The following is a 10,379-nucleotide window of genomic DNA, read 5'->3' on the forward strand; positions in this document are numbered from 1 at the left end:
AACTTTCTGGAATGTACTAGGCCCTTGCAGCCCTCCCTCTGGGATGGTCTTCCCCAATATCTGCATGGCTTATCCCCTTGCTTCCTTCAAATCTCTTTACATGTCACCTCAGCAGAGAAGCCTTCCCTAACCACCCTAACTAAACTAGCACCCCCATCACTCCCTCTTCTTCGAAGCATTTCTCTCCCTTAGCTTACATACTTCTTTGTTTATTTGCTTATTGTGAGAATCTAATGTCATACCTGATAATTTCTACAACTCCTTTTTGTCTGCTGCTGTATCCCCAGCACTGAGAACAGTAACTGGCACATAGCAGGTGCTCAGTAAAGATCTGTGGCCTGAATGAATGGATGAATGAATGATACATGTGGGCAAGATCAATGTTCCTAACCCAAATTCTCCAGATCTCTAGAGGGTGCCAGAGGCTGTCTCAGGGGTTCTGCAGCTACTCAAAAAAGAGTAAAGGGGACCAAGAATTTACCTGGGATTCAATTCACATTGGCTATTCCTTAATAAATGTTCGGTCTATAACGATTCATTCAGAAAACATTTATTGAGCATCTACGATGCCAAGCATCAGTGTTACAATGCTGAGAGAGACAAACACATTCATGCCATTTTGAAGCTCGCAGTGTCATTGGGGAGCTGATGGTATTCAGAGTGGGGTCCCAGGGCGCCTGTACCAACAGGATTTCTGACTCCATCTCCAGATGGTCCTGACAGCTTTCTTCTGCATTTGGAGCAAATCTGCCTCCTTGACAATGTTTTCTTCTTCACCCCAGCCTTGGCCATCCATTTTATAAATGAGTCATTTGTACAGGATGATCCTTAAGAACCTCTCTGGCTCCCACGCTTTCTTGATTCCTGGGAAGAACTCAGGAAGACAGAGGCGTTGGGTGCTTCTGATCTTGGGTGAGCCTGGGACGTGGAGGGGCAGCTTAGCACTGGGGTCCAGATGAGGACACTCTGAGTGCCAGGCTTGGGGGATGGCTCCTCCCTGCTTCCCCTTTGTGTGGGGAGATGGTTCTTTTCCTTTATCAGCATCCTGGCACAGCATGCAAGGAGCTGTCTTCCCTTGAGTGGCAAAAGCCAGGCCGATTGCCAACTTGTTAGGAATAGCTTCACCACTACCCGGAGCCAGGAGGGGCCGGAGTGGAGGATGCAGTGGGGATGTTGGGTAGAGGGAGAGGATGACAGCTTCCCATTCATCAACCATCAGCCTCTGACAGGCTGCTGAAAGGGAAGGGAGGGGTGCAGAGATGGGCTTGCCAGGAGGATCCAGGGAGAGGCGGTGGCATTTTCCGGGCACCAGCCTCCAGGCCTCTCCTGAGAACACGCCCACCCAGTGAAGCTGTTGCTGGCTGGATCCCACCACCCCTGGAAGAAGACATTCCAACAGCCTGTATGTGCTGAGTCCTGAAGTGAGGGATTTGGCTTGGGAGAAGTCAGAGCAGAGCTGGAAAGGAAGACTTTTATGGGGAGAGTGAGGACTCTCTTTATAGAGCCCCACCAAAAAAGCAGAAAGTGTTTAAGTCAGATACCAGGAAGAACATCTTGGCAGGACCAGTTGTCATTACATTATCAATGACGACTGTGGATACCTGTATGGAGGTTGTTGTTTCTGATTTCTGAATCATCCACCTGAGCTCTGATTCATTCATTCATTTATTCATCCATCCATCTATTCATCCATCCATCTATCCATGCATCCATCCATTCATCCATCCATCTATTCATCCATCCACTCATCTATCCATCCATCCATCCATTCATGCATCCATCCATTCATCCATCCATCTATTCATCCATCCACCTATCCATCCATCCATCCATCCATCCATCCATCCATCCATCCATCTTACTGTGTGCCAGTGCCGAGCTCTGGTCAAGGGAGATACATAAGACCAAGTCCCTGCCCTCCAGGGGTCTATGAGTGAGACAAGGCATGTGACCAGCTAACTAAAGCACACAGCCAAAGTGAGTGGTGCCATCACAGAAGGACCAACAGGAGTTTTGAAGAGAGATGACACTTGGAACCAGTTGGTCACAGAAGGCTTCCTGTAGGAGGTGGTATTTCAACTGGGTTTTACAGTATCTCAGAATACCCAGTAAGAGAGGACAATGTGGACACAGACTCAGAGGTGGGAGAGTGCAAGGCCCAGGCAGGAGTGTCAGCCTACTATGTGTCTGAGGCATGTGGTTTTGGCAGGGGTGCTGAGGTCACCTTACCCTGGCCTTGGCAGGAAGGCTGGGTCACTTGACCCACGTCTGGTCTATCAGTAGAGTCCATTCTCCTGGCTACATGATGGGTTCCAGAATGGCCTGTAATCCAAGATGTTCCAGTGAGAATCAGCCACGGGACTTTTGCTGGAACCACCCTCATTCCTTATGTCATCTACAGCCAATGGAGTTATTCTCTACACAGTCTCTGGTAGAGAGATACCCAGACCAGGAATTGAGGTGTGGGCTTGAGCTCTGGCTCTGTCCCATACCCAATATGTAGCCTTGGACACACTCCTGCCTCCCTCGGGGTCTTTGTTTCCATGTTTGTAGAAGAGGGAACTTAAGGCAGATGACCTCCGAGGTGCTATAACTTTTTCACTCTGGAGTTGTACCTCTCTTGGGCCCATTTCCCCTCCATCCCGATCCCACCATCTTGTGGGGAGGTGGGTGGGTGGGGAGGAGTTCTACTGCGTGTCTGAGCACATGAAACAAAAACATCCAGCAATTGTTATTATCTGCAATTTCTTGGCTCTTCCTTGCTGTGCCTCTGCTTCCCTCCATTTTAACAAGATTGGGGGGAAATTGACGAGGCTTTGCATACTGAAAGAAGCTGAAACCCCTGCCTGTCTCACCCTCCCTATCTGAGGGCAGCTTAGGGAGGGTGGGCTGCCTGCCTGTCACTCAGCAGAGCCCAGCTCCAGCCCACAGCATGGAGAGTTGGGGGCTCTGTCTCCTCCTGGCACCTCCCCGTCTCTGTTCCCCGTAAGACTTGGGAAGTTCATTATTTCCCTGACTGGCTTTTCTGGTGAGACTCAAATTAATTTTCCATCCCTCCTCTCTCAAGCTTCGCAATCATTAAATGCCAGGGAAAGTTAAATAAACAGCTGATTTACAGAAGCGTTTTCTTTCTTTCTTTCTTTTTTTAAAAACGGGAACCTCTATTAATCAGTTGAGCTGAGAGCAGTCTGATTAAGCAGTTGGCACTCCCTTCAGAGGAGCAAGTGTGGGGTCAGAGGGCCAGCAACTGCCAAGGGGCTGCTGATCAGGAATGAAAATAATGCGGGCCCTGGCCCCCTCCCTCTTTTCTCCATAGAGTTGGGGGGCAGGCCTTTTCTGCATGGAGGGATGAAACAAGTTACTTGGCCCAGACCTGCATTCTCTCTGCTATCCTGAGCTGGACAAGTTTTAAAAGAAATATTTTCACTCAACTCCACTGTTATATAGAGACTCAGAGAGGGGAAGGCACCTACCCTGGGTCACACAGCAAGGTCACGGCAATGCTGGGATTGGATCCTGAATTTCCGTTTGGAACTGAGAGATGAGGAGGTTTCTAGATTTGCATGCCTTGAATAATTTGACAAGAAAAGGCACCCACGTCACATATACTGGCACAGTCAGGGAGCCACAAAGAGAATAGGCACAGAAAGGCTTCTGGACATTCACAGGGAGGCATCCCCAGGTGTGTGTGCACACAGGCACACCTGTTCCTGGAGGTGGTACTTGAATTGGATCTCTGGATACCACAGTGATTTTTCCATCTGCCTGGATGGGGTGCCCCACGCATAACCCCTTCCTGGATGGTCTTGGTTGGGTGGAGACCCTCTGACCACCATCTCCCACTCTACTCAGTCCCAGGCTTTCAGACCTTAAACCCTGTTTCCAGCCTCATGGTGAAGCCAGCACAGCCAGCAATTCCACAAGCAGAGTTAACAACCCTGGGTCCTACCTGTCCCCCTCGATGGCTGGTGACTCTGGGCCCCCTGAGACTCACCAAGGACGGTAAATCTCCCCTTCCCTAAAATGGAGACAGAAGTCCTCACTTTTTAAGGCAGTAGTGGGAATTAAATAAAGGTTTGTAAAGCACTTGCCCCTGGATTTGTTCGGCAAAAGTATATCAAGGGCCCTGTTCCCCAGGGGCACTCCATCTCTGTTCTTCCTGCCTTGACACATAGTAGGTGCTCAGTAAACAGAAGTGGTTGTCAGTATCATTCGCCCACCAAGTATTGACTGAGAATGACCTCATGCCAAGGTGCTGGGGCAGGTTCAGGTTCAGAGGCAAATGGCTAGAAGAATACAGCCTAGAGTCTCCAGGGAAGAGCACCCAGGGTAGTAGGTGAGAAGGACACATAAGAAAGTTATTCCAAATGATATCCAAAGTGCTATTAAAGCTGGAACAGTGCTCACCATAATAATTAGAGCTCATGTATCTAGGTGCTTACTGTAAGCCCAGGGGATGTGCCACATGCTTTGCCGCTTTGCCTCTTTGCCTTAGGAGATTCTCACAACAACCTCATGAGGTGAGTACTGTTGTTTCCATTATTGTACAGATGAGGAAACTGAGGCACGGAGAGGGCGAGTAACTTACCCATTGTCACACAGCTGGTACGTGGCAAAAGGGGTAGTGAAAACACAGTAAAAGCATAACTAACTCCAAAAGGGGAGTCCTAGAGTGTGAGTCCTCTGAAAGGGAGAGCTTTGAGGTGGGCCTTGAATCCTGACACCACCCCATCCTTCTTTTTCTGCTCAGCAATGCCATTCCATCCTCTTGCGTCTCCCCCAGGGAACCACCCCCATACTTGACTCTCAAGAGGCAGTCACATGACCGTACTAGCCCTGGATGACGGGACCTGGTGCACATCTGACCAATGAGACTGCGGTCAGACCCGAGAATTTAAACCCATGTAACCAGGGAGCAGGAGGTGTGGTGGCCTCAGACTCAAGAGTCAGAGAGCAACTAGCGCTGAGGAGAGAAAGAGAGTAGGGCAGAGGCCAGGGGTCGGGAAAGAGAGAATGTACCTGGTTTTCATCTGATTCCTTACCATTTCCGAGACGAGGCCCAGCTGTTCTTCCGGCTTCTGGGGCTCATGGGCACCCTACGGCTTGATAATCAAATCCCTGGGACTTAAGTGAAGCTAGCATGACCTCCAGTTTCTTGCCCCCAAATAACACCAGCCCTCAGGCCAGTGAAGGGACAAGTTCGTGCTGGCTGGAGGAACAGGAAAGGGTGCCCCTGGAAGGGAGAGGGGCTTGAGCAGAGGCCTGGACACCTGCAGGCTGCAGGAAGGGTGCGAGGGGGGGCGTGTCAGGGGTTTTGGGAACAGACAGCACAGAGCCTTTGGGCCTTACTGCCTTAGAGTTTGTGCCCCCCTGCCTTGTCACAGAGGCCCCGTAACTCATTTTTAATCAGACCCCGTCCCCAGCACACAGGCAGAGTTAATTAAACATAGCCTTCCCTTCAGCAAGGAAATAAAAAGCAACCTCCCGATACAACAATTAGTATTTACAGCCCCGCCCCCTCTCTTCCTTCTCCTGCCTTCTCCTAATACTGTGCCTTCATTATCTCAGACTTGGAACCTGCCCTGCCTGCCGTCCATCAGTTTAGCTTGACGAATTCAGGAGGAGTGAGGGGAGAAGGGAGAGGGCCCTGGGATGGGGAGACTGGGCCAGCTGCAGTGCTGGTGGGAGCCTATGTTCAGGGGTGGAGAGCCAGGCTGCTGAACTGCTGGGAACAGGTGTCTCAAACTTTCTGTTTTCTCTTCCATATCACAGGGATTATACGGACATATATTAGACCCCAAAGTATACTTCCCAGTCAAAATGGCTGGCCCAGCACCAGCCCCTGAGTTAGACTGTATCATCCCATTCTCAGAAGCTCTCTTCCCTTCCTTCCTTCCTTCCTTCCTTCCTTCCTTCCTTCCTTCCTTCCTTCCTTCCTTCCTTCCTTCCTCCCTCCCTCCCTCCCTCCCTTCCTTCCTTCCTTCCTCTCTTTCTTTTTCTTTCTTTCTTCTTCCTTCCTTCCTCCCTCCCTCTTTCTCTCCTTCCTTCCTTTCTTTCTCTTTCTGCTTTGTTTTCTTTCTTTCTTTTTTTCTTTCTTTCTCTCTCTCTCTCACTTTCTTTCTTTCTGTCTTTTTGTTTCTCTCTCTTTCTCTCTTTATTTCTTTCTTTCCAGGGGTTCTTGCTCTGTTGGCCAGACTGGAGCGCAGTGGTGCAGTCTTGACTCACTGCAGCCGTGACCTCGCAGGCTCAAGCGATCTTCCCACCTCAGTTTCCCAAGAAGCTGGGACCACAGGTGCATGCCTACCTTGTAGGACTGTCAGGATCAAATGAGATGTGGAAAGAAAGTGCCAAGCATGGTACCTGGCATGGACACCTGTTTTCCTCTTGTTCCCACAGCAGGTAAGACCAGAGACCTGAGTGCTAAGCCAGCAGGGCCACAGCCTTGCTGTGTGGCATCAGATTGCCTGCTTGGCTTCTTGGGCCTCTGCATAAAGCACATTCTTTGGAAAGCGGGAAGGCAGGCAAAAAGAAGCATGTGACCCCGCCTGACTGCTGTATTCCAACCCTCCCTCGCTCCACTGTTCACTTGCTGCATGAACTCATGCCAGCAGTCTTTAACTCCATGCGTCTCTTTCCTTGACTGTACAATGGAGGTGATGCCTGCTGTCCTTGGGGGTGAAAAGCATTAGTGTCTGAATATTCAGAGTGGTGCTCAGCACATGATCTGTGCTGAGAGATGTCAGCGATCTGTATTCTTACTTTTCATCTTATCCAGCCCCTGCCACCAGACAGTACTGAAGCCAATCCGTGGAGCCTATTCTTAGAGGCTGAATCTGGAGTTTCCCTCACATGTGATTCCAGAAAGGAGAGCCCCCCTCTTGGACCACTGTTGTGAGATCTAAGATTGTGAAGGCTCAGGCGGGTTCTTCGGTGCCCCAGTTTCATCTTTTATGAAACAGAGCTGCTTATGCCTACCACGCGGGGCTGCCGGGAGGATGAGGAAGGATAAAGGTGCAAAACTCCTGCTCTGTGGATCTTCCCTCCGTCACTGCACCCTCAATGGACTAGCAGGCCCCTACTACCCTGAGTCTCCAGCAAACCAGAGCACTGTTGAGCACCTGCTGTATGTGGGCGTGATGCCAGCCTCTGGGACCGGAGGCAGAAGACAAACCTGGAGCTGTCTGCTCTCAAGAGCAGAGGTGCAAACCCTACATGCATTAAACCAAACAGTAGCTTCGGGCTCTGGGATATGATGAATCCTTCCTGGGGAGCAATAAATCTACAGCCAAGTGGTGAGATACAGATCCAAGCTCTGGAGGAGCTGAGGAACAAGAAAGGAGCTTCTGAGAAATGGACGGCACACTCTCACTCAGGGGCTGGCGCTGGCCCAGCCATTTTGACTGGGAAGTGCACTTTGGGGTCTAGCCTGAATCTTTCCTGCTGCAAAAGGATACTGTTTTCTCCTGATCCCATCATCCCAATGGTGAATATTGTGAACTAAAAGCCGGGTTGACAAATGTAAGGTCAGACTAGCAAATAATTAGGTGGATTTCCTTATGGGACTCAGCAATGACTTGGAAGGCAATTCCCAAAGCAGGTCCAGCCATGACCAGAGCCCTGGCAGCCCTGAGCCCCATCAGGACACCCTGGAGGGGCGACACTGATGGCAGTAGGTGAGCACAGGACCACTGGTGCCAAGATCCATCTCTCTGCCTCACATGTACCCCTTGGAGATGGATTTTCATTTAAAAAATAATTTTAAGAAATTTGAGATTTGCTAGAGGTGGGGTCTGGGCACACTCAGAAAGGACAGGATTGTCCTCGGCCTCAGCCCCCTTCCCCAGTTGCTAACTATCACTGAGCTAATGGTCAGTGAACTTGGCTCAGCTGCCCATGGAGCAGCTGGGATGAGCTACCCTCAAACCCAGTTCAAAATCCACCCCATTTTGGGAAAAGCATCTTTCTGATGCGTGTCTAAACAAGGCCGATGAGTAGAACAGGCTGTGGTGAAATGGTTTTCTTTCCATGCTCGCCTTTGGGGTGAATGACCCTCCCTTCCTCGCTGTCTCCTGGCACAGCCCCTAGTGTGTTTATTCCTGGGTCAGTGGGGGGAAGGGGGAGGAGTCTCCACTTCACAGTCACCCCTGCGATGAGCTGCTCAGAAAAGTCCCCTCTTCCTGGCCTGTCCTGGGCACTGCTCCCTGCTCCAGCTCTGATTCCTGCCTTCATTTCTGCATCTGGACAGCAGGCTGGGCCGAGCCTGCCAGTTGGGCATAGTGGCTATGTGGGTGGGCTCTCAGGTAAGTGATTTTGCCTCCCTGAGCTTCAGTTTCCTCCACTGTAAAATGGAGATGATAAAGATGGTGCCTTCTATGAGAGAGATGCATTTAAGTCACTTAGAACAACATCCAGACATAATACAGGTGCTTAGTAAGTGGGAGCTCTTATTATTTCAGTTCCCTGTCTCTGGGACTGGCTGGGAGGTCTCATTCCAGGCCCAGGGGATCTGACAGATTCCAGCCCAGGACTCCAGGAAGAGCAGAAGGGTGACAACAACCATATGGCTGACAGTGGGGATGCTTCTCTGTGCTCCTTCACCCTCTGGCCCTGCAGATAGAGAAGCCAGCAAGACCTGGGAGGTCCTGGCCCTCATGAATTCCACATTCTAGTAGCAAGAAGAAACAGACAGATAACACATAAGTTCCTCAGTCCTGACCCACTGTGTCCTCCATGTATCACCATCTGCCTCGCTGCAAAGTTGATGTATCTGGTGTGCCGTCTCTCGAAACGCCAGACACCAAGCTTCCTGTGGGCACAGACTTGGACTTGCCCATTGCTGCATACCCAGCACCTGGCATAGTGCCTGGCACAGAGCAGGTGCTTCCTAAATACTTGTTGAAGGAATGGGTAGCTGCCTGCAGGCAGGATGGCCTTGCAAGTCTTTCCTGGGGCATGGGATGGCCACAGTCTGTGGCTTTCAGTCTCCCGACTCTGGGAGGCTCTGTCTTCCTTGCTGTAAAGTGGGAAGGCTGATCTGTTCTCATTGCTCCTGGTCTGATTTTCAGCTGGGGCTGAGGTGCTTGGCCGGATCCCCTCCCGCGGCTGTAATTCCCCTCCCTGCCACCCAGCCTGAAGAGAAGAGCCAGTGGCTTCCCTCTGCCTCTGCCCTCCCTCCAGAACTGAGTGGTAGACTCTGCCCCATCCTCCCTGCATGCACCTCAACTCATTGGTGAATCCTGGACCTGTCATTCAATGTGCAGTCTTGGTACCCAAAGGTTAATTCCCAAAAACAGACCTGGCTTCAACCCACCATTTACCCACGTGTGACCTTGGCCAAGCCCCTTCATCACTCTGATTCTTGGCTTTCTCATCTACATAATGGGTAGTAGCAATTCTAATCCCAAAGGATTGGTGTGAGGGTTAAGTCTGGAGACAGTGTCCCACGGTGTTTGTTAGAGGTGTTGCCTTTGAGTTTGTTAGAGGGGTTCAGAAACAGGTGTGGACAATTCTTAGCTGTGACTTTGGGCAAGTGACAGTATTCTACTAAACATCAAGCTATTTCTATAGAATGGGGATGATATAAAAATAATATTGAATCTATTACTTTTGTGATGATTAAAAGAGTTAAGGCATGGAAAGTGTATTAGCCCATTCTCACCAGGGACTGGATAAGTTATTTAAAAAAAAAGTTTTTTTTTTTTTGAGCTGGCGTCTTGCTCTGTCACCCAGGCTGGAATGCAATGGTAAGATCTCAGCTCACTGTAACCTCCGCCTCCCTGGTTCAAGTGATTCTCCTGCCTCAGCCTCCCGAGTAACTGGGACTACAGGTGCCTGCCACCATGGCCAGCTAATTTTTGTATTTTTGGTAGAGATGGGGGTTTCACTGTTGGCCAGGCTGGTCTCGAACTCCTGACCTGTGATCCACCAGCCTCAGCCTCCCAAAGTGTTGGGATTATAGGCTTAAGCCACATGCGCCTGGCGGAAAAAGAGATTTAATGGACTCACAGTTCCACATGGCTGTTGGGCCTCACAATCATGGTGGAAGGTGAAGGAGGAGCAAAGGTCAGTCTCACATAGTGGCAGGTGGGAAAGCTCGTGCAGGGAACTGCCCTTAATAAAAACATCGGATCTCAGGAGGCTTACTATCATGAGAACAGCATGTGAAAAACCCACCCCCATGATTCAGTGACCTCCCACCAGGTCCCTCCCACAACACATGGGGATTATGGGAGCGACAATTCAAGATGAGATTTGGGTGGGGACACAGCCAAACTGTATCAGAAAGCGTTTGGTATGGTGCCTGGCCATAAATAGTTTATGCCCATTGGTTCCTCTTTGTCTCTTCAGCTGGGCATTTAGTAGGTGCCAAAAAACCAATA

At 50.3% G+C, this 10,379-nt stretch overlaps 1 long non-coding RNA gene across 1 annotated transcript; it reads left to right on the forward strand.

Moving 5' to 3' along the window:
- The first annotated feature begins 6,172 nt into the window (after nt 1–6,172).
- Nucleotides 6,173–9,600, forward strand: LOC144577142 (uncharacterized). The gene is made up of 2 exons (XR_013520445.1): nt 6,173–6,399; nt 6,776–9,600. It is a non-coding gene; the product is annotated as an uncharacterized LOC144577142 (long non-coding RNA).
- Nucleotides 9,601–10,379: the final 779 nt, after the last annotated feature.

This window comes from Callithrix jacchus, chromosome 7 (assembly GCF_049354715.1).
Source record: "Callithrix jacchus isolate 240 chromosome 7, calJac240_pri, whole genome shotgun sequence".
NCBI lineage: Eukaryota > Metazoa > Chordata > Mammalia > Primates > Cebidae > Callithrix > Callithrix jacchus.